This window comes from Oncorhynchus mykiss, chromosome 7, assembly GCF_013265735.2.
Source record: "Oncorhynchus mykiss isolate Arlee chromosome 7, USDA_OmykA_1.1, whole genome shotgun sequence".
Classification (NCBI taxonomy): Eukaryota; Metazoa; Chordata; class Actinopteri; order Salmoniformes; family Salmonidae; genus Oncorhynchus; species Oncorhynchus mykiss.
Window position 1 is genome coordinate 11,190,323 of NC_048571.1, and position 20,899 is coordinate 11,211,221.

At 43.5% G+C, this 20,899-nt stretch overlaps 1 protein-coding gene across 3 annotated transcripts in view; it reads left to right on the forward strand.

Moving 5' to 3' along the window:
• Window positions 1-20,899, forward strand: part of LOC110495463 (interleukin-1 receptor accessory protein-like 1) — a 413,831-nt gene that overhangs the window by 174,045 nt on the left and 218,887 nt on the right. The window lies entirely within an intron of this gene.

Sequence of the window (20,899 nt, forward strand, 5' to 3'; positions counted from 1 at the left end):
GTCTTTTATTTTTCTACGTGTCTACGTGTCTACGTGTCTACATGTCTACGTGTCTACATGTCTTTATTTGTCTACGTGTCTACTTGTCTACTTGTCTACGTGTCTACATGTCTACCTGTCTACTTGTCTACATGTCTACGTGTCTACGTGTCTATGTGTCTACGTGTCTATGTGTCTACATGTCTTTATTTGTCTATGTGTCTACTTGTCTACGTGTCTACGTGTCTACATGTCTACTTATCTACAATTCTACGTGTCTACATGTCTACCTGTCTACTTGTCTACGTGTCTACATGTCTTTTATTTGTCCATGTGTCTACGTTTCTACATGTCTACATGTCTTTTATTTGTCTACGTGTCTACATGTCTACGTGTCTACGTGTCTACATGTCTTTATTTGTCTACGTGTCTACCTGTCTACTTGTCTACTTGTCTACGTGTCTACATGTCTTTTATTTGTCTACGTGTCTACGTGTCTATATGTCTACGTGTGTACATGTCTACATGTCTTTTATTTGTCTACGTGTCTACGTGTCTACGTGTCTACATGTCTATTTGTCTACGTGTCTACGTGTCTACGTGTCTACATGTCTATTTGTCTACGTGTCTACGTGTCTATATGTCTACGTGTCTACATGTCTACTTTTCTATGTGTCTACGTGTCTTTTATTTGTCTACGTGTCTACCTGTCTATTTGTCTACGTGTCTACGTGTCTACATGTCTACGTGTCTATATGTCTACGTGTCTATATGTCTACGTGTCTACGTGTCTTTTATTTGTCTACGTGTCTACGTGTCTACGTGTCTATATGTCAACGTGTCTATATGTCTACGTGTCTACGTGTCTACGTGTCTATATGTCTACGTGTCTACGTGTCTACGTGTCTATGTCTACGTGTCTATATGTCTACGTGTCTACGTGTCTACCTGTCTTTTATTTGTCTACGTGTCTACATGTCTACGTGTCTACCTGTCTTTTATTTGTCTACGTGTCTACGTGTCTACATGTCTACGTGTTTACGTGTCTACCTGTCTACAATTCTACGTGTCTACGTATCTACGTGTCTACTTGTCTACCTGTCTACAATTCTACGTGTCTACCTGTCTACAATTCTACGTGTCTACGTACCTACGTGTCTACGTGTCTACCTGTCTACTCGTCTACGTGTCTACGTGTCTACCTGTCTACAATTCTACGTGTCTACGCGTCTACTTGTCTACGTGTCTACTTGTCTACGTGTCTACATGTCTACATGTCTACATGTCTTTTATTTGTCTACTTGTCTACGTGTCTACGTGTCTACGTGTCTACATGTCTTTTATTTGTCTACTTGTCTACTTGTCTACGTGTCTACATGTCTTTTATTTGTCTACTTGTCTACGTGTCTACCTGTGTACAATTCTACAATTTACGTGTCTACGTGTTTACGTGTCTATGTGTCTACGTGTCTACGTGTCTACGTGTCTACGTGTCTACATGTCTACAATTCTACGTGTCTACGTACCTACGTGTCTACGTGTCTACCTTTCTACTCGTCTACGTGTCTACGTGTCTACGTGTCTACGTGTCTACAATTCTACGTGTCTACGTGTCTACTTGTCTACGTGTCTACTTGTCTACGTGTCTACATGTCTACATGTCTTTTATTTGTCTACTTGTCTACTTGTCTACGTGTCTACATGTCTTTTATTTGTCTACTTGTCTACGTGTCTACCTGTCTACAATTCTACAATTTACGTGTCTACGTGTTTACGTGTCTACGTGTCTACGTGTCTACATGTCTACGTGTGTACGTGTCTACGTGTCTACATGTATTTTATTTGTCTACGTGTCTACGTGTCTACGTGTCTACATGTCTACGTGTCTACTTGTCTACTTGTCTACGTGTCTACATGTCTACCTGTCTACTTGTCTACGTGTCTACATGTCTTTTATTTGTCTATGTGTCTAAGTGTCTACATGTCTACATGTCTTTTATTTGTCTACGTGTCTACGTGTCTACATGTCTATTTGTCTACGTGTCTACGTGTCTACGTGTCTACGTGTCTATATGTCTACGTGTCTATATGTCTACGTGTCTACCTGTCTACTTGTCTACGTGTCTTTTATTTGTCTACGTGTCCATATGTCCACGTGTCCATATGTCTACGTGTCTCTATGTCTACGTGTCTACCTGTCTATTTGTCTACGTGTCTACGTGTCTATGTGTCTTTTATTTGTCTACGTGTCTACGTGTCTACATGTCTACGTGTCTATATGTCTACGTGTCTACATGTCTACATGTCTTTTATTTGTCTACGTGTCTACGTGTCTACGTGTCTATATGTCTACGTGTCTATATGTCTACGTGTCTATATGTCTACGTGTCTACGTGTCTTTTATTTGTCTACGTGTCTACGTGTCTACGTGTCTACGTGTCTACGTGTCTATATGTCTACGTGTCTATATGTCGACGTGTCTACGTATCTACGTGTCTATGTGTCTACGTGTCTACGTGTCTATGTGTCTATATGTCTACGTGTCTATATGTCTATATGTCTACGTGTCTACGTGTCTATGTGTCTATATGTCTACGTGTCTATATGTCGACGTGTCTACGTGTCTACGTGTCTATATGTCTACGTGTCTACGTGTCTACCTGTCTTTTATTTGTCTACGTGTCTACGTGTCTACGTGTCTATATGTCTACGTGTCTACGTGTCTACATGTCTTTTATTTGTCTACGTGTCTACGTGTCTATATGTCTACGTGTCTACGTGTCTACATGTCTTTTATTTGTCTACGTGTCTACCTGTCTACATGTCTACGTGTTTACGTGTCTACCTGTCTACAATTCTACGCGTCTACATCCACGTGTCTACCTGTCTACAATTCTACGTGTCTACGTGTCTACTTGTCTGCTTGTCTACGTGTCTACTTGTCTACGTGTCTACATGTCTACATGTCTTTTATTTGTCTACGTGTCTACATGTCTACATGTCTACGTGTCTTTATGTCTACATGTCTACATGTCTACTTGTCTACTTGTCTACTTGTCTACGTGTCTACGTGTCTTCGTGTCTATGTGTCTACATGTCTTTTATTTGTCTACGTGTCTACCTTTCTACGTGTCTACGTGTCTACCTGTCTACATGTCTACGTGTCTACATGTCTACTTGTCTACGTGTCTGCGTGTCTACATGTCTTTTATTTGTCTACGTGTCTCAGTGTCTACATGTCTACATGTCTTTTATTTGTCTACGTGTCTACTTGTCTACGTGTCTACATGTCTACGTGTCTACGTGTCTACATGTCTTTATTTGTCTACGTGTCTACTTGTCTACTTGTCTCCGTGTCTACATGTCTTTTATTTGTCTATGTGTCTACTTGTCTACGTGTCTACATGTCTACCTGTCTACTTGTCTACGTGTCTACCTGTCTACATGTCTTTTATTTGTCTATGTGTCTACGTGTCTACGTGTCTACATGTCTTTATTTGTCTACGTGTCTACTTGTCTACGTGTCTACGTGTCTACATGTCTTTTATTTGTCTATGTGTCTACTTGTCTACTTGTCTACGTGTCTACATGTCTACCTGTCTACTTGTCTACGTGTCTACGTGTCTACATGTCTACATGTCTTTTATTTGTCTACGTGTCTACGTGTCTACATGTCTACTTGTCTACGTGTCTACGTGTCTACATGTCTTTATTTGTCTACGTGTCTACTTGTCTACGTGTCTACATGTCTACCTGTCTACTTGTCTACGTGTCTACGTGTCTACATGTCTTTTATTTGTCTATGTGTCTACGTGTCTACATGTCTACATGTCTTTTATTTGTCTACGTGTCTACGTGTCTACGTGTCTACATGTCTACGTGTCTACTTGTCTACGTGTCTACATTTCTTTTATTTGTCTACGTGTCTACGTGTCTACGTGTCTACATGTCTATTTGTCTACGTGTCTACGTGTCTACATGTCTATTTGTCTACGTGTCTACGTGTCTATATGTCTACGTGTCTACATGTCTACTTGTCTACGTGTCTACGTGTCTATATGTCTACGTGTCTACATGTCTACATGTATTTTATTTGTCTACTTGTCTACGTGTCTACGTGTCTACATGTCTACTTGTCTACGTGTCTACTTGTCTACATGTCTACATGTCTTTTATTTGTCTACGTGTCTACATGTCTACTTGTCTACGTGTCTACATGTCTTTTATTTGTCTACGTGTCTAAGTGTCTACATGTCTACATGTCTTTTATTTGTCTACGTGTCTACATGTCTACTTGTCTACATGTCTACATGTCTTTTATTTGTCTACGTGTCTACGTGTCTACGTGTCTACATGTCTACGTGTCTACGTGTCTACGTGTCTACATGTCTTTATTTGTCTACGTGTCTACTTGTCTACTTGTCTACATGTCTACCTGTCTACTTGTCTACGTGTCTACGTGTCTACATGTCTTTTATTTGTCTATGTGTCTACTTGTCTACATGTCTACCTGTCTACTTGTCTACGTGTCTACGTGTCTACATGTCTTTTATTTGTCTACGTGTCTACGTGTCTACGTGTGTACATGTCTACGTGTCTACGTGTCTACGTGTCTACATGTCTTTATTTGTCTACGTGTATACATGTCTACCTGTCTACTTGTCTACTTGTCTACGTGTCTACATGTCTTTTATTTGTCTACGTGTCTATATGTCTACGTGTCTACATGTCTACTTGTCTACGTGTCTACGTGTCTATATGTCTACGTGTCTACATGTCTATATGTCTTTTATTTGTCTACGTGTCTACTTGTCTACGTGTCTACATGTCTATTTGTCTACGTGTCTACGTGTCTACATGTCTATTTGTCTACGTGTCTACGTGTCTATATGTCTACGTGTCTACATGTCTACTTGTCTACGTGTCTACCTGTCTTTTATTTGTCTACTTGTCTACGTGTCTACGTGTCTACATGTCTACTTGTCTACGTGTCTACATGTCTATTTGTCTACATGTCTACGTGTCTACGTGTCTATATGTCTACTAGTCTATATGTCTACGTGTCTACATGTCTACGTGTCTACATGTCTACGTGTCTACGTGTCTACGTGTCTATATGTCTACTAGTCTATATGTCTACGTGTCTACATGTCTACCTGTCTACTTGTCTACGTGTCTACGTGTCTTTTATTTGTCTACGTGTCCATATGTCTACGTGTCTGTATGTCTACGTGTCTACCTGTCTATTTGTCTACGTGTCTACGTGTCTACGTGTCTACGTGTCTTTTATTTGTCTACGTGTCTACGTGTCTACGTGTCTATATGTCTACGTGTCTATATGTCTACGTGTCTATATGTCTACGTGTCTACATGTCTACTTGTCTACGTGTCTACCTGTCTTTTATTTGTCTACTTGTCTACGTGTCTACGTGTCTACATGTCTACGTGTCTACATGTCTATTTGTCTACGTGTCTACGTGTCTACGTGTCTATATGTCTACTAGTCTATATGTCTACGTGTCTACCTGTCTACTTGTCTACGTGTCTACGTGTCTTTTATTTGTCTACGTGTCCATATGTCTACGTGTCTATATGTCTACGTGTCTACCTGTCTATTTGTCTACGTGTCTACCTGTCTATTTGTCTACGTGTCTACGTGTCTACGTGTCTTTTATTTGTCTACGTGTCTATATGTCTACGTGTCTATATGTCTACGTGTCTATATGTCTACGTGTCTACGTGTCTTTTATTTGTCTACGTGTCTACGTGTCTATGTGTCTACGTGTCTACGTGTCTACGTGTCTACGTGTCTATATGTCTACGTGTCTACGTGTCTACGTGTCTATATGTCTACGTGTCTACGCGTCTACCTGTCTTTTTTTTTTGTCTACGTGTCTACGTGTCTACCTGTCTTTTATTTGTCTACTTGTCTACGTGTCTATATGTCTACGTGTCTACCTGTCTATTTGTCTACGTGTCTACCTGTCTATTTGTCTACGTGTCTACGTGTCTACGTGTCTATGTGTCTTTTATTTGTCTACGTGTCTATATGTCTACTTGTCTATATGTCTACGTGTCTATATGTCTACGTGTCTACGTGTCTACGTGTCTATATGTCTACGTGTCTATATGTCTACGTGTCTACGCGTCTACCTGTCTTTTTTTTTGTCTACGTGTCTACGTGTCTACATGTCTTTTATTTGTCTACGTGTCTACGTGTCTACATGTCTACGTGTTTACGTGTCTACCTGTCTACAATTCTACGTGTCTACGTATCTACGTGTCTACGTGTCTACCTGTCTACAATTCTAAGTGTCTAAATGTCTATCTGTCTACCTGTCTACAATTCTACGTGTCTACTTGTCTGCTTGTCTACGTGTCTACTTGTCTACGTGTCTACATGTCTACATGTCTTTTATTTGTCTACTTGTCTACGTGTCTACGTGTCTACGTGTCTACATGTCTTTTATTTGTCTACTTGTCTACGTGTCTACGTGTCTACATGTCTTTTATTTGTCTACTTGTCTACGTGTTTACCTGTCTACAATTCTACAATTCTACGTGTCTACGTGTCTACGTGTCTACATGTCTACGTGTTTACGTGTCTACCTGTCTACAATTCTACGTGTCTACGTGTCTACCTGTCTACAATTCTACGTGTCTACGTATCTACGTGTCTACGTGTCTACCTGTCTACGCGTCTACGTATCTACGTGTCTACGTTTCTACGTGTCTACGTGTCTACAATTCTACGTGTCTACGTGTCTACTTGTCTACGTGTCTACTTGTCTACGTGTCTACATGTCTTTTATTTGTCTACTTGTCTACGTGTCTACGTGTCTACATGTCTTTTATTTGTCTACTTGTCTACTTGTCTATCTGTCTACAATGCTACAATTCTACGTGTCTACGTGTTTACGTGTCTACGTGTCTACGTGTCTACGTGTCTACGTGTCTACATGTCTACGTGTCTACGTGTCTATATGTCTACGTGTCTATATGTCTACGTGTCTACGTGTCTACGTGTCTACATGTCTACGTGTCTATATGTCTACGTGTCTACGTGTCTACCTGTCTTTTATTTGTCTACGTGTCTACATGTCTACGTGTCTACATGTCTTTTATTTGTCTACGTGTCTACGTGTCTACATGTCTACGTGTTTACGTGTCTACAATTCTATGTGTCTACGTATCTACGTGTCTACGTGTCTACCTGTCTACAATTCTACGTGTCTACTTGTCTGCTTGTCTACGTGTCTACTTGTCTACGTGTCTACATGTCTACATGTCTTTTATTTGTCTACTTGTCTACGTGTCTACGTGTCTACATGTCTATTTGTCTACGTGTCTACGTGTCTATATGTCTACGTGTCTACGTGTCTACGTGTCTACATGTCTTTTATTTGTCTACTTGTCTACGTGTCTACGTGTCTACATGTCTTTTATTTGTCTACGTGTCTACTTGTCTACGTGTCTACAATTCTACGTGTCTACGTGTCTTTTATTTGTCTACGTGTTTATGTGTTTACGTGTCTACCTGTCTAAGTGTCTACATGTCTTTCATTTGTCTACTTGTCTACTTGTCTACGTGTCTACATGTCTTTTATTTGTCTACGTGTCTACGTGTCTACATGTCTATAATTCTACGTGTCTACGTGTCTACATGTCTACATGTCTACGTTTCTACGTTTCTACATGTTTATGTTTCTACATGTTTACGTGTCTACGTGTCTACGTGTCTATAATATCCATGTTTACTGTTAGCACCATGTTTCACCTGGCCCTGCTTCTCTGTATTTGACTCAGAGTATATTCTGCTTCCAGTACAATTTATTTGTTGTTGTACTATTTAACTAGGCAAGTCAGTTAAGAACAGATTCTTATTTATAATGACAGCCTACACCGACCTAACACAGACGATGCTGGGCCAAATGTGGGCCGCCTTATGGGACTCCCAATCAAGGCCGATTGTGATACAGCCTGGATTCAAACCAGGGTGTATGTAGTGACGCCTGAAGTGCTGAGATGCAGTGCCTTATGGAACTGGGGAACTGACGTTTGCAGAGGAGAGGAGAGGAGAGGAGAGGAGAGGAGAGGAGAGGAGAGGAGAGGAGAGGAGAGGAGAGGAGAGGAGAGGAGATGAATGAGCCATTTGGACGCATTGGATGATAAGGTGGCTGTGATCATGTATGACAGGTCTAGGAGTGTCGGTGCTGGGATGGAACAAAACCCTTCACTCCTAGTAGCCCCTCAGGACCAGTTAGAGATACAGTTCTCCATCTACACTTTTAGATATTGAGAATCATTTAGTCAGCCAGTCAGCCAATCAGACATTCAGCCAGCCATTCAGCCATCCAGTCATCAGTCAGTCATTCAGCCAATTAGCCAGCCAGTCAGTCAGTCAGTCAGGCATTCATTCATTCAGCCAATCAGCCAGCCAGTCAGTCAGTCAGTCAGTCATTCAGCCAATCAGCCATCCAATCATCAGTCAGTCATTCATTCAGCCAGCCAGCCAGCCAGTCAATCAGTCAGTCAGTCAGTCAGTTAGTCAGTCAGTCAGTCAGCCATTCAGGCAGCCAGCCAGTCAGTCAGTCAGTAAGTCAGCCATTCAGCCAGCCAGCCAGTCAGCCAGCCAGCCAGCCAGCCAGTCAGTCAGTCAGTCAGTCAGTCAGTCAGCCATTCAGGCATTCATTCAGCCAATCAGCCAGTCATTCATTCAGCCAGTCAGTCAATCAGTCAGCCATTCAGCCAGCCAGCCAGTCAGTCAGTCAGTAAGTCAGCCATTCAGCCATCCAGTCAGTCAGCCAGCCAGCCAGCCAGCCAGTCAGTCAGTCAGTCAGTCAGTCAGCCATTCAGTCAGCCATTCAGCCAGCCAGCCAATCAGTCAGTGTAGTTTAGTAGTTAACGGGTCTGCTCCCTCACCGTTCGTGTTCCAGGCTCTGTAGAAGCTGTTGGAAGCAGGGACATGTTAATTGAGTTCAATCAAGCTGAGCAGTGTGTTTTTTTCTGCCAACAGATTATCCATAATTTCTCTTCACTAACTGAAATGAACAATAACCCTGCTCTCCTCCCACCATGTCTGAAACAGCTGATTCGAGGTAGTCGTGACAGAGAGAGAGAGAGAGAGAGAGAGAGAAACAGAGAAACAGAGAGAGAGAGACAGAGAGAGAGAGAGAGAGAGAGCGAGAGAGAGAGAGAGAGAGAGAGACAGCGAGAGAAACAGAGAGAGAGACAGAGAGAAACAGAGACAGAGTGTCACGTTCTGACCTTAGTTCCTTTTTTATGTCTTTGTGTTAGGTTGGTCAGGGCTTGAGTTGGGGTGGGTAGTCTATGTTCTTTTTTCTAGGTTGTTATATTTCTATGTGTTTGGCCTAGTATGGTTCTCAATCAGAGGCAGGTGTCGTTCGTTGTCTCTGATTGAGAATCATACTTAGGTAGCCTGTTTTCCCCATTTTGGTTGTGGGTGTTTAATTTCTGTTTAGTGTCTGTTCACCTGGCAGAACTGTTTTGTTTTCTCTTCGTTATTATTTTGTGTAGTGTTCAGTTCGTTCAACTAAAATATGACGAACATTTACCATGCTGCATTTTGGTCCTCCTCTCCTTCCACCAACGAGAAGCGTTACACAGAGCCTTCTCCTCACTCAGCTACTACTGTCTATGTTGAATATTTCCATGAAAATAGTTTGATTGAATGGATACACTTTGAAGAGGGAAAATATATTTCCAATCTCTCTCCTCTCTGCTGTAAATACTCAATTAAACTGTTGGCATTTTCAACATGGCGGTACTCAACTGAAAAATCTATTGGATGTTTTTACTATTACTCATTTTGTATTTTTTTGAACCGATTGAGAACTTTACTACCTTCTGTCCAAATTAATACAGACTTGGAAATGTGAACTTTTCAGACGAAGCCAAACCGGATCATTTGGAGTTGATAACTTTCCTCTAAAATACAAAGCTGTTTTTATTTGATCTTTGCCACATAATGCTTTATACAGTTCATGTAAATGTGCTGTGTTATTTTGATAAATCAAGAGGTTGACAACCAACGCGCTTCTCCTTTTTCACCCAAACACCTTTCAGACGAGGAAACAGCAGTAGGACTAGAAACAGCAGTAGGACTAGAGACAGCTCCCATTCTGCACCTGAGAATCCATTCACACTGCAGGAGCCTAGTTGACAGAGGACATCATTCTTGGGGACGTTTATCTACGTGAAGGGAGAGACGAGAGAAGACACGCTGAGCTGTAAAAATGAGTGAATGTAGAGCCATAATGGTCTGTGTTTAATCTGGCCTGATGGGAGAAAGAGAGGCAGTGATGGAGAAAAGGCACTAGATGTCCAGTGTTCCAGTGTTCTACTGGACACATAGCCAGGACACATAGCCAGGACCCATAGCCATTAGTGTACACATAGCCAGGACACATAGCCATTAGTGTACACATAACCAGGACACATAGCCATTAGTGTACACATAACCAGGACACATAGCCAGGACACATAGCCATTAGTGTACACATAACCAGGACACATAGCCATTAGTGGACACATAGCCAGGACACATAGCCATTAGTGGACACATAACCAGGACACATAGCCAGGACACATAGCCATTAGTGTACACATAACCAGGACACATAGCCATTAGTGGACACATAGCCAGGACACATAGCCATTAGTGTACACATAGCCAGGACACATAGCCATTAGTGTACACATAACCAGGACACATAGCCAGGACACATAGCCATTAGTGTACACATAGCCAGGACACATAGCCATTAGTGGACACATAGCCAGGACACATAGCCAGGACACATAGCCATTAGTGGACACATAGCCAGGACACATAGCCATTAGTGGACACATAGCCATTAGTGGACACATAGCCATTAGTGGACACATAGCCATTAGTGGACACATAGCCATTAGTGGACACATAGCCAGGACACATAGCCATTAGTGTACACATAACCAGGACACATAGCCAGGACACATAGCCATTAGTGGACACATAGCCAGGACACATAGCCATTAGTGTACACATAACCAGGACACATAGCCATTAGTGTACACATAACCAGGACACATAGCCAGGACACATAGCCATTAGTGGACACATAGCCAGGACACATAGCCATTAGTGGACACATAGCCAGGACACATAGCCATTAGTGTACACATAACCAGGACACATAGCCAGGACACATAGCCATTATTGTACACATAGCCAGGACACATAGCCGTTAGTGGACACATAGCCATTAGTGTACACATAACCAGGACACATAGCCAGGACACATAGCCATTAGTGTACACATAACCAGGACACATAGCCAGGACACATAGCCATTAGTGTACACATAGCCAGGACACATAGCCATTAGTGGACACATAGCCAGGACACATAGCCGTTAGTGGACACATAGCCATTAGTGTACACATAACCAGGACACATAGCCAGGACACATAGCCATTAGTGTACACATAGCCAGGACACATAGCCATTAGTGTACACATAGCCAGGACACATAGCCATTAGTGTACACATAGCCAGGACACATAGCCATTAGTGGACACATAGCCAGGACACATAGCCATTAGTGGACACATAGCCAGGACACATAGCCAGGACACAGAGCCATTAGTGTACACATAGCCAGGACACATAGCCATTAGCGTACACATAGCCAGGACACAGAGCCATTAGTGTACACATAGCCAGGACGCATAGCCATTAGTGGACACATAGCCATTAGTGGACACATAGCCAGTAGTGTACACATAGCCAGGACACAGAGCCATTAGTGTATACATAGCCAGAACACATAGCCATTAGTGTACACATAGCCATTAGTGTACACATAGCCAGGACGCATAGCCATTAGTGGACACATAGCCATTAGTGTACACATAGCCAGGACACATAGCCATTAGTGTACACATAGCTAGGACACAGAGCCATTAGTGTACACATAGCCAGGACACATAGCCATTAGTGGACACATAGCCATTAGTGGACACATAGCCAGGACACAGAGCCATTAGTTTACACATAGCCAGGACGCATAGCCATTAGTGGACACATAGCCAGGACGCATAGCCATTAGTGGACACATAGCCATTAGTGGACACATAGCCATTAGTGGACACATAGCCAGGACACATAGCCATTAGTGTACACATAGCCAGGACACATAGCCATTAGTGTACACATAGCCAGGACACAGAGCCATTAGTGTACACATAGCCAGGACGCATAGCCATTAGTGGACACATAGCCATTAGTGGACACATAGCCATTAGTGTACACATAGCCAGGCCACATAGTCATTAGTGTACACATAGCCAGGACACAGAGCCATTAGTGTACACATAGCCAGAACACATAGCCATTAGTGTACACATAGCCATTAGTGTACACATAGCCAGGACGCATAGCCATTAGTGGACACATAGCCATTAGTGGACACATAGCCATTAGTGTACACATAGCCAGGACACATAGCCATTAGTGTACACATAGCTAGGACACAGAGCCATTAGTGTACACATAGCCAGGACACATAGCCATTAGTGGACACATGGCCATTAGTGGACACATAGCCAGGACACAGAGCCATTAGTTTACACATAGCCAGGACGCATAGCCATTAGTGGACACATAGCCATTAGTGGACACATAGCCAGGACGCATAGCCATTAGTGGACACATAGCCATTAGTGGACACATAGCCATTAGTGGACACATAGCCAGGACACAGAGCCAATAGTGTACACATAGCCAGGACACAGAGCCATTAGTTTACACATAACCAGGAATTAAAACGGAGTATAGCTCAGTCCTATGTGACCATTCATAAGTTCTCACTTTCCGTAATGACTGTTTATTCATCATTTAAAACTCTAATTGGAAGAAAAGATCCAAATGCAATATGAGTTGTGTGTGACTGACTCTGTGAGTGCATTAAAGACTGGTTGAGATTGTTCTCTAAAGGAGACTTCTCGCAATTAGCTTTTAATTATGCGAAACCGTCTTTGTGATTTCTTGTTTTAGTTACAGATTGCCACAGTGCTCAAACGACGCTTAATTAGTCAGTCGTTGATTAGCAAGGTTAGTTCCTGGGTTCCCATGGCAACAGGGGGAGGAAAGTAACACTTTTCTAAGTCATGCTGTGAAAGGCCCCCCGATACCCAGACCGACCTGTAGACTGCAGCCTTCCTGTTAATGTCTGTTGCTGTTACATCACTATCATCTAGCTACCTGCTCTTCTAAACCAACCTGAAGTGGCTTGGGGTTGGGTCTCTACTTGAAGAGCATCTCTACAGACTAACACATAGAGATGTAGATTTCAGTTGAACTCCACTGTGAAGTCTATGGTCGTTTCAAAAGCCATATTGATGCTTATCCAGTGTCTGCTTTTATGAAATGTGAGTTATTTTTAATCTCTCTCTCTCTCGCTCACTTTCACTCTCACTCTCTCACTCTATCTCTCTGGAATGGATTAATTATAGGACAAAATTAGCTGCGGAGTTGTTTCTTGTAAATAAAACATTAATGAAGACACAATTAGCCAAGCCTGTTGAGTGCTCAGCAGCTGTGCTAGCCAGCTGTTTTAATGGGGGGAAGATATAGACAGTTGAAACGAGAGCGAGTGAATGATGGAGGAATAGATTGCACAAGCTGAGATCAGTGGCATTTAAGATGAGGGAGGAATGGATTGCACAAGATGGAAGGATAACTGAGATGGGATCAGTGGTATTTAAGACTAGGGATAACTGAGATGAGATCAGTGGTATTTAAGACGAGGGATAACTGAGATGGGATCAGTGGTATTTAAGACGAGGGATAACTGAGATGAGATCAGTGGTATTTAAGACGAGGGATAACTGAGATGAGATCAGTGGTATTTAAGATGAGGGATAACTGAGATGAGATCAGTGGTATTTAAGACGAGGGATAACTGAGATGAGATCAATGGTATTTAAGACTAGGGATAACTGAGATGGGATCAGTGGTATTTAAGACTAGGGATAACTGAGATGAGATCAATGGTATTTAAGACTAGGGATAACTGAGATGGGATCAGTGGTATTTAAGACTAGGGATAACTGAGATGAGATCAGTGGTATTTAAGACTATGGATAACTGAGATGAGATCAGTGGTATTTAAGACTAGGGATAACTGAGATGAGATCAGTGGTATTTAAGACGAGGGATAACTGAGATGGGATCAGAAGTGTTTAAGATGAGGGAGGATTATCATTTTTTTATGAGCATGGCCTTATTTCTATTACAGCATACTGGACGACTGTCATTCATATTCCATTCTCCCAGCTCAATGTAACATCGATTGGTTTAGGCTACATTTAAATGTTTAGACATTTAGCAGACACTCTTATCCAGAGTGACTTACAGGAGCAATTTGGGTTAAGTGCCTTGCTCATGGGCACATCGACAGATTTTTCACCTAGTCGGCTCGGGATTGGATCCAGCGACCTTTCAGTTATTGGCCCAACACTCTTAACCACTAGCCTACTACGTGATACTCTAATGTTCCATGTACCCATCATGAGGTTGCTACAACCTAGCCTATGAATGAAAGTTTACCACATACAGTAGGTGCACAGGTTGAGATCATTTTTAGTAATCAAGGTGACAGACAGTGACACATTCAATACCGAGTTGCACACTCTTGCCTGCATCTAGCTGATATAGGGTGTAATCATTAGTCCAGTTGCAAACAAGAGTTTCTATTGGACAAATGCAGGTATGTTTATCCCCGTTTCGTTCCGTTTGCTTCCATTTAGAAACATTTAACAACAGAAGAGACGCAATGAGTACACCCCTGATCACACGCGAACACAGTTCACTTTCATAGCAGACACATACAAACAGTTTGTTGCGTTTATAAGTTATTCTCGCAACTATCTACGCACTCTCCTATCCCCTTTTCCCTTCGCTTGTGGACTTCAGTGCACACCACATCAGCTGTCTGTGACCAGGCGAAACAACTTTTCCAAGCCAAACCTTCATATCATAACCTCTAACCGCTACACACAGCCTATATCATTGTCACGTCATAGTCAACATAAACTCAGCAAAATAAAGAAATGTCCCTTTTTCAGGAACCTGTCTTTCAAAGATAATTTGTAAAAATCCCAAATAACTTCACAGATCTTCATTGTAAAGGGTTTAAACACTGTGTCCCATGCTTGTTCAATGAACCATAAACAATTCATGAACATGCATCTGTGGAATGGTCGTTGAGGCACTAACCGCTTACAGACGGTAGTCAATTAAGGTCACAGTTATGAAAACTTAGGATACTAAAGAGGCCTTTCTACTGACTCTAAAAAACACCAAAAGAAAGATGCCCAGGGTCTCTGCTCATCTGCGTGAATGTGCCTTAGGCATGCTGCAAGGAGGCATGAGGACTGCAGATGTGGCCAGGGCAATAAATTGCATTGTCTGTGCTGTGAGGCGCTACAGGGAGACAGGACAGACAGCTGATCGTCCTCGCAATGGCAGACCACGTGTAACAACACCTGCACAGGATCGGTATATCTGAACATCACAACTGCGGGACAGGTACAGGATGTCAACAACAACTGCCCGAGTTACACCAGGAACGCACAATCCCTCCATCAGTGCTCAGACTGTCCACGATAGGCTGAGAGAGGCTGGACTGAGGGCTTGTAGGCTTGTTGTAAGGCAGGTCCTCACCAGACATCACCGGCAACAACGTCGCCTATAGGCACAAACCCACTGTCATTGGACCAGACAGGACTAGCAAAAAGTGCTCTTCACTGACGAGTTGCGGTTTTGTCTCACCAGGGGTGATGGTCGGATTCGCGTTTATCGTCGAAGGAACGAGCATAACACCAAGGTCTGTACTCTGGAGCGGGATTGATTTGGAGGTGGAGAGTCCATCATGGTGTGGGGAGGTGTGTCACAGCATCATCGGACTGAGCTTGTTGTCATTGCAGGCAATCAACGCTGTGCGTTACAGGAAAGACCTCCTCCTCCCTCATGTGTTACCCTTCTTGCAGGGTCATCCTGACATGACCCTCCATCATGACAATGCCACCAGCCATACTGCTCGTTCTGTGCGGGATTTCATGAAAGAACGAAATGTCAGTGTTTTGACATGGCCAGCGAAGAGCCCGGATCCCATTCCCCCCAGAAATGTCCAGGAACTTGCAGGTGCCTTGGTGGAAGAGTGGGGTAATATCTCACAGCAATAACTGGCAAATCTGGTGCAGTACATGAGGAGGAGATGCACTGCAGTACTTAATGTAAGCTGGTGGCCACACCAGATCAAATCAAATCAAATCAAATTTTATTTGTCACATACACATGGTTAGCAGATGTTAATGCGAGTGTAGCGAAATGCTTGTGCTTCTAGTTCCGACAATGCAGTAATAACCAACAAGTAATCTAACTAACAATTCCAAAACTACTGTCTTGTACACAGTGTGAGGGGATAAAGAATATGTACATAAGGATATATGAATGAGTGATGGTACAGAGCAGCATAGGCAAGATACAGTAGATGGTATCGAGTACAGTATATACATATGAGATGAGTATGTAAACAAAGTGGCATAGTTAAAGTGGCTAGTGATACATGTATTACATAAGGATACAGTCGATGATATAGAGTACAGTATATACGTATGCATATGAGATGAATAATGTAGGGTAAGTAACATTATATAAGGTAGCATTGTTTAAAGTGGCTAGTGATATATTTACATCATTTCCCATTATTAAAGTGGCTGGAGTTGAGTCAGTGTCAGTGTGTTGGCAGCAGCCACTCAATGTTAGTGGTGGCTGTTTAACAGTCTGATGGCCTTGAGATAGAAGCTGTTTTTCAGTCTCTCGGTCCCAGCTTTGATGCACCTGTACTGACCTCGCCTTCTGGATGATAGCGGGGTGAACAGGCAGTGGCTCGGGTGGTTGATGTCCTTGATGATCTTTATGGCCTTCCTGTGACATCGGGTGGTGTAGGTGTCCTGGAGGGCAGGTAGTTTGCCCCCGGTGATGCGTTGTGCAGACCTCACTACCCTCTGGAGAGCCTTACGGTTGAGGGCGGAGCAGTTGCCGTACCAGGCGGTGATACAGCCCGCCAGGATGCTCTCGATTGTGCATCTGTAGAAGTTTGTGAGTGCTTTTGGTGACAAGCCTAATTTCTTCAGCCTCCTGAGGTTGAAGAGGCGCTGCTGCGCCTTCTTCACAATGCTGTCTGTGTGAGTGGACCAATTCAGTTTGTCTGTGATGTGTATGCCGAGGAACTTAAAACTTGCTACCCTCTCCACTACTGTTCCATCGATGTGGATAGGGGGGTGTTCCCTCTGCTGTTTCCTGAAGTCCACAATCATCTCGTTAGTTTTGTTGACGTTGAGTGTGAGGTTATTTTCCTGACACCACACTCCGAGGGCCCTCACCTCCTCCCTGTAGGCCGTCTCGTCGTTGTTGGTAATCAAGCCTACCACTGTTGTGTCGTCCGCAAACTTGATGATTGAGTTGGAGGCGTGCGTGGCCACGCAGTCGTGGGTGAACAGGGAGTACAGGAGAGGGCTCAGAACGCACCCTTGTGGGGCCCCAGTGTTGAGGATCAGCGGGGAGGAGATGTTGTTGCCTACCCTCACCACCTGGGGGCGGCCCGTCAGGAAGTCCAGTACCCAGTTGCACAGGGCGGGGTCGAGACCCAGGGTCTCGAGCTTGATGACGAGCTTGGAGGGTACTATGGTGTTGAATGCCGAGCTGTAGTCAATGAACAGCATTCTCACATAGGTATTCCTCTTGTCCAGATGGGTTAGGGCAGTGTGCAGTGTGGTTGAGATTGCATCATCTGTGGACCTATTTGGGCGGTAAGCAAATTGGAGTGGGTCTAGGGTGTCAGGTAGGGTGGAGGTGATATGGTCCTTGACTAGTCTCTCAAAGCACTTCATGATGACGGAAGTGAGTGCTACGGGGCGGTAGTCGTTTAGCTCAGTTACCTTAGCTTTCTTGGGAACAGGAACAATGGTGGCCCTCTTGAAGCATGTGGGAACAGCAGACTGGTATAGGGATTGATTGAATATGTCCGTAAACACACCGGCCAGCTGGTCTGCGCATGCTCTGGGGATGCTGTCTGGGCCTGCAGCCTTGCGAGGGTTAACACGTTTAAATGTCTTACTCACCTCGGCTGCAGTGAAGGAGAGACCGCAAGTTTTCGTTGCAGGCCGTGTCAGTGGCACTGTATTGTCCTCAAAGCGGGCAAAAAAGTTATTTAGTCTGCCTGGGAGCAGGACATCCTGGTCCGTGACTGGGCTGGATTTCTTCCTGTAGTCCGTGATTGACTGTAGACCCTGCCAAATGCCTCTTGTGTCTGAGCCATTGAATTGAGATTCTACTTTGTCTCTGTACTGACGCTTAGCTTGTTTGATAGCCTTGCGGAGGGAATAGCTGCACTGTTTGTATTCGGTCATGTTACCAGACACCTTGCCCTGATTAAAAGCAGTGGTTCGCGCTTTCAGTTTCACGCGAATGCTGCCATCAATCCACGGTTTCTGGTTAGGGAATGTTTTAATCGTTGCTATGGGAACGACATCTTCAACGCACGTTCTAATGAACTCGCACACCGAATCAGCGTATTCGTCAATGTTGTTGTCTGACGCAATACGAAACATGTCCCAGTCCACGTGATGGAAGCAGTCTTGGAGTGTGGAGTCAGCTTGGTCGGACCAGCGTTGGACAGACCTCAGCGTGGGAACCTCTTGTTTTAGTTTCTGTCTGTAGGCAGGGATCAACAAAATGGAGTCGTGGTCAGCTTTTCCGAAAGGGGGGCGGGGCAGGGCCTTATATGCGTCGCGGAAGTTAGAGTAACAATGATCCAAGGTCTTTCCACCCCTGGTTGCGCAATCGATATGCTGATAAAATTTAGGGAGTCTTGTTTTCAGATTAGCCTTGTTAAAATCCCCAGCTACAATGAATGCCGCCTCCGGATAAATGGTTTCCAGTTTGCAAAGAGTCAAATAAAGTTCATTCAGAGCCAACGATGTGTCTGCTTGGGGGGGGATATATACGGCTGTGATTATAATCGAAGAGAATTCTCTTGGTAGATAATGCGGTCTACATTTGATTGTGAGGAATTCTAAATCAGGTGAACAGAAGGATTTGAGTTCCTGTATGTTTCTTTCATCACACCATGTCACGTTAGTCATAAGGCATACGCCTCCGCCCCTCTTCTTACCAGAAAGATGTTTGTTTCTGTCTGCGCCATGCGTGGAGAAACCTGTTGGCTGCACCGCCTCGGACAGCGTCTCTCCAGTAAGCCACGTTTCCGTGAAGCAAAGAACGTTACAGTCTCTGATGTCCCTCTGGAATGCTACCCTTGCTCGGATTTCATCAACCTTGTTGTCAAGAGACTGGACATTGGCAAGAAGAATGCTAGGGAATGGTGCACGGTGTGCCCGTCTCCGGAGTCTGACCAGAAGACCGCCTCGTTTCCCTCTTTTTCGGAGTCGTTTTTTTGGGTTGCTGCATGGGATCCACTCCGTTGTCCTGTTTGTAAAGCAGAACACAGGATCCGCGTCGCGAAAAACATATTCTTGGTCGTACTGATGGTGAGTTGACACTGATCTTATATTCAGTAGTTCTTCTCGACTGTATGTAATGAAACCTAAGATGACCTGGGGTACTAATGTAAGAAATAACACGTAAAAAAACAAAAAACTGCATAGTTTCCTAGGAACGCGAAGCGAGGCGGCCATCTCTGTCGGCGCCGGAAGATACTGATTGTTACTTTTGATTTTGACCCCCCCCCCCCCCCCCCTTGTTCAGGGACATATCAATTTCTGTTAATCACATGTCTTTGGAACTAGTTCAGTTTATGTCTCAGTTGTTGAATCTTGTTATATTCATACAAATATTTGCACATGTTAAGTTTGCTAAAAATAAATGCAGTTGATAGTGAGAACGTTTCTTTTATTCTTACATTGACTTGTAAGAGTTCCAGTGTTGGATAGACATAGTCAGCTCGCCAACATAGCATCCCTATCTGTTTGAGCCAGGTGTTTGAGTATGCTAAACTAGCCAGCTGCATTCGATGCTAGCTAAGTAATTGAAAGTGAAACAAGTATTTACTATGAAATGTAGCTTGCGCTCTCTCTCTCTCTCTCTCTCTCGCTTGTTCTTAATTTTGGAAGAAATTAATTTATTGAAAACTGTTAAACTATTGTCTCTTTCTTTCTTTGAGTGAACTACTCACCACGCTTTAAATGCGCTGCAGTGCTAGCTAGTTGTAGCTTATGCTTTCAGTACTAGATTCATTCTCTGATCATTTGATTGGGTGGACATCATGTCAGTTTATGCTGCGAGAGTTCTGATCGGTTGCAGGACGTCCTCCGGAAGTTGTCAGAATTACTGTGTAAGTCTATGGAAGGGGGTGAGAACCACAAGCCTCCTAGGTTTTGTGTTGAAGTCAATGTACCCAGAGGAGGACAGAAGCTAGCATCCACAGCCCGGAAGCCTGCATGAAAACTCTGATCTCTACAGCCTTTTCACTGTGTGTGTGCATGCATGTGTGTGTGTGTGTGTTTGTGTGTGTATGGCTGGGGGCCCCTGGAACTCTTGTTCCATCCCCTTAGTGCTCCTTGATGTAGGCAACTGTGTGAGTGACAGACATAAATATGCAAACCAACCGAATCAATTCAGGTATTTTCCAAATGATGAGGTACCTAATGGGGATATGATATGATATGATTGGCTGGTGGTCGGTGACTACTATATGAGATATCATAATGGTGATAAACCTTCAGTGACCCCCAGCCTCTACCTGTAGCTGGCCAATATCAGGAAGGGATTTTTAATTTATTCCCTGAACATTGACATTTGTGGTATTGAAAGAGGACAGTGAAGGCAGTTCAG